Source organism: Cryptomeria japonica, unplaced genomic scaffold, assembly GCF_030272615.1.
Source record: "Cryptomeria japonica unplaced genomic scaffold, Sugi_1.0 HiC_scaffold_58, whole genome shotgun sequence".
Classification (NCBI taxonomy): Eukaryota; Viridiplantae; Streptophyta; class Pinopsida; order Cupressales; family Cupressaceae; genus Cryptomeria; species Cryptomeria japonica.
The window spans coordinates 365001-369199 of record NW_026728880.1 but is presented as its reverse complement, the minus strand read 5'-3'; the positions used below and the strand labels follow the sequence as shown (position 1 = coordinate 369199).

The window sequence follows — 4199 nt, the reverse complement described above, 5'->3', positions numbered from 1 at the left end:
TGCACTCGGCCCACATGTGAGCGCAGGTCGTTGCGCCCGAGGTGGTGTGTGGGCACCGCGTTGCAGACGGGACACTGCACGCACACGACGCCCCCTACAGGTGCACGCACGTAGGCCGGGCCGGGTGCACACCCGACGCCCTAGCAAGGTGCGCGCACCCGGGCAGGGCTCACACTTGGCGAACGGGGCGCACTTCGCGAGGGAGGGTGTGCACCTCGACGGGGGTGGGTGGCCGGGGTGGATTCGCACGTGGGTCGCGGTTTGCTAAGTACACACTGCGACAAGCTCATAACGGGTGCGATCATACCAGCGTTAGTGCACCGGATCCCATCAGAACTCCGCAGTTAAGCGCGCTTGGGCCGGAGTAGTACTGGGATGGGTGACCTCCCGGGAAGTCCCGGTGTTGCACCCTTTTTTAGTTTTTCGCCGGGCATCGCAATGCTATTTGAATAAACCTTTTGCCCGTTTGCGTTCTCGTCGGGGCCGGGCCGGGCCGGGGTGCGCTGCCCGCACTACCGCGCGCGCGGGGGCGACACCGAGCGCGCACCCGAGGCGCCCCGAGCACACAGGCCACGGTGCAACCCGGGCGTTGTGCGCGCACCCCGGTGCGCCCGAGGTGCTGCGCGCGCACCCAGGTGAAATCGGTGTGCACCTCGGCCAGTGCGCGCTCGGTCGAGTCGCGCACGTTGGCCAAGGTGCACGGTGATGTTTCTTACTCTAAGGTTCCGCACCAGACGCCCGGGACAGGTGAGCGAAGCTGGGCGGGGCCGGGTGCGCGGCCGGGGCAGGTGCACGCAGCTGGAGAGAGCTTTGGAGCACACTTCGGAGCGCACCAATGATGCGCTCCATTCAAAAGTTTCCTGAAAAGGCAAAAAAAGTTGAGATTATAGAATTTCCCACTTGAGAGATTGTAAAAAAAAAAAATTTAAAATGAAGGAAACGCGGGTGCCAAGGTGTGCGCAGCCCAGCCAAGGTGTGCGCACCAAGGCGCCCACCCTGGCGAAGGTGCACGCAAGGTGCGCACCCGAGGCAAACCGGACAATTAACCCAACTTTCGACTTCGCGCGCACCTTGGAGCGCACTTCGGAGCGCTCCTTGGTGCGCACCAATCTTGGGCACCTCGGAGTGCACCATGGCGCCCACCAAGGTGCGCACCCGGGGCAAACCGAGCTCCGACTTCGTGCGCACCTTGGAGCGCACGAAAGGTGCGCACCATGGCGCCCACCAAGGTGCGCAGCCCAGCCAAGGCGTGCGCATCAAGGTGCGCACCCTGGCGAAGGTGCGCACCCGGGGCAAACCGAGCTCCGACTTCGTGCGCACCTTGGAGCGCACAAAAGGTGCGCAACCCAGCCAAGGTGTGCGCACCCCGGTCAAACCGAGCTCCGAATCGTGCGCACCAGAGGTGCACGCCATCGTGCGCACCTTGGAGCACACTTCGGAGCCCTCCTTGGTGCGCGCCGATGTTGCGCACCTCGGAGCGCACCCGGGGAAAACAATGCAATTAACCCGACTTTCGACTTCGTGGGCACCTCGGAGCGCTCTCGGGTTCGCACCTCGGAGCACACCGAGGTGCGCACCTTTGATGCGCTGCCTTCACCAATTTCCAGAAAAGGCAAGAAAACATTGAGAAGGTGTGCGCACCGAGGTGCCCACCCTGGCGAAGGTGCACGCGAGGTGCGCACCCGGGGCAAACCGGGCTCCGACTTCGTGCACGCCGCACCTTGGAGCACACTTCGGAGCGCTCCTTGGTGCGCACCAGGGCGCGCAACCCAGCCGAGGTGCCCACCCCGGCGAAGGTGCACGCGAGGTGCGCACCCGGGGCAAACCGGGCTCCGACTTCGTGCACGCCATGGTGCCCACCGCGGCGAAGGTGCACGCGAGGTGCGCACCCGGGGCAAACCGGGCTCCGACTTCGTGCACGCCGCACCTTGGAGCACACTTCGGAGCGCTCCTTGGTGCGCACCATGGTGCCCACCAGGGCGCGCAACCCCGCCGAAGGTGCACGCGAGGTGCGCACCCGGGGCAAACCGGGCTCCGACTTCGTGCACGCCGCACCTTGGAGCACACTTCGGAGCGCTCCTTGGTGCGCACCATGGTGCCCACCAGGGCGCGCAACCCCGCCGAAGGTGCACGCGAGGTGCGCACCCGGGGCAAACCGGGCTCCGACTTCGTGCACGCCGCACCTTGGAGCACACTTCGGAGCGCTCCTTGGTGCGCACCAGGGCGCGCAACCCAGCCGAGGTGCCCACCCCGGCGAAGGTGCGTACCCGGGGCAAACCGGGCTCCGACTTCGTGCACGCCGCACCTTGGAGCACACTTCGGAGCGCTCCTTGGTGCGCACCATGGTGCCCACCAGGCCGCGCAACCCAGCCAAGGTGTGCGCACCAAGGTGCACGCGAGGTGCGCACCCGGGGCAAACCGGGGTCCGACTTCGTGCACGCCGCACCTTGGAGCACACATCGGGGCGCTCCCGGGTTCGCACCGGCGTTGCGCACCGTGGTGGGCACCTCGGAGCACACCAAGGTGGGCAGCGAGGTGCGCACCTTTGATGCGATGCCTTCACTAATTTCCATAAAAGGCAAAAAAAAAACGAGATTTTAAAATTTCCGTTTTGAAAGATAGTGAGAAAAAGGGAATGCTGGTGCCATCTTGAGCCCGCCCTGGTGCGCAGCCCAGCCAAGGTGTGCGCACCAAGGTGCCCACCCTGGCGAAGGTGCGCGCCCGGGCAATTAACCCAACTTCCAACTTCGCGCGCGCCAGGGTGGGAGCGCACCCAACAACCGGGCCTGGGAAGAGCCAATGCGAGAAACCCCACCAAACGCTCTGACAAAAAAAGAGGGGGCGCTCCAGTAACCCCGCTTCGGAGCGCACCCTGGGCAAACCCAGCCAAGGTGCCCACCCCGGCCAAGGTGCAGGCGAGGTGCGCACCCGGGGCAAACCGGGCTCCGACAACGTGCACGCCGCACCTTGGAGCACACTTCGTAGCGCTCCCGGGTGCGCACCTCAGAGCACACCAAGGTGGGCAGCGAGGTGCGCACCTTTGATGCGCTGCCTTCACTAATTTCCAGAAAAGGCAAAAAAAAAAGGAGATTTTAAAATTTCCGTTTTGAAAGATAGTGAAAAAAACGGAACGCGCGTGCCATCTTGAGCCCGCCCTGGTGCGCAGCCCAGGTAAGGTGCCCACCCTGGCAAAGGTGCGCACCCGGGCAATTAACCCTACTTCCGACTTCGTGCGCGCCAGGGTGGCAACCGGGCCTCGGAAGAGCCAATGCGAGAAACCCCACCAAACGCTCCGACAAAAAAAGAGGCGGCGCTCCAATAACCCCGCTTCGGAGCGCAGCCGGGGCAAACCCAGCCAAGGTGCCCACCCCGACGAAGGTGCACGCGAGGTGCGCACCCGGGGCAAACCGGGCTCCGACAACGTGCACGCAGCACCTTGGAGCACACTTCGAAGCACTCCCGGGTGCCCACCGGCGTTGCGCACCGTGGTGGGCAGCGAGGTGCGCACCTTTGATGCGCTGCCTTCACTAATTTCCAGAAAAAGGCAAAAAAAAATGAGATTTTAAAATTTCCGTTTTGAAAGATAGTGAAAAAAAAGGAACGCGGGTGCCATCTTGAGCCCGCCCTGGTGCGCAGCCCAGGCAAGGCATGCGCACCAAGGTGCCCACCCGAGGTGCACACCCGGGGCAAACCGGGCTCCGACTTCGTGCAGGCCGCACCTTGGAGCACACTTCGGAGCGCTCCTTGGTGCGCACCATGGTGCCCACCAGGGCGCGCAACCCAGCCAAGGTCTGCACACCAAGGTGCCCACCCCGGCGAAGGTGCACGCGAGGTGCGCACCCGGGGCAAACCGGGCTCCGACTTCGTGCACGCCATGGTGCCCACCGCGGCGAAGGTGCACGCGAGGTGCGCACCCGGGGCAAACCGGGCTCCGACTTCGTGCACGCCGCACCTTGGAGCACACTTCGGAGCGCTCCTTGGTGCGCACCATGGTGCCCACCAGGGCGCGCAACCCAGCCAAGGTGTGCGCACCAAGGTGCACGCGAGGTGCGCACCCGGGGCAAACCGGGGTCCGACTTCGTGCACGCCGCACCTTGGAGCACACATCGGAGCGCTCCCAGGTTCGCACCAGCGTTGCGCACCTTTGATGCGCTGCCTTCACTAATTTCCAGAAAAGGCAAAAAAAAACGAGATTTTAA

General features: G+C 64.3%; 1 non-coding gene across 1 annotated transcript; it reads left to right on the top strand.

Annotated features, from left to right (window-relative positions):
* The first annotated feature begins 293 nt into the window (after positions 1–293).
* LOC131863250 (5S ribosomal RNA) lies at positions 294–412 on the top strand. Its single transcript, XR_009362182.1, has one exon. It is a non-coding gene; the product is annotated as a 5S ribosomal RNA (ribosomal RNA).
* The last annotated feature ends 3787 nt before the right edge of the window (positions 413–4199 follow it).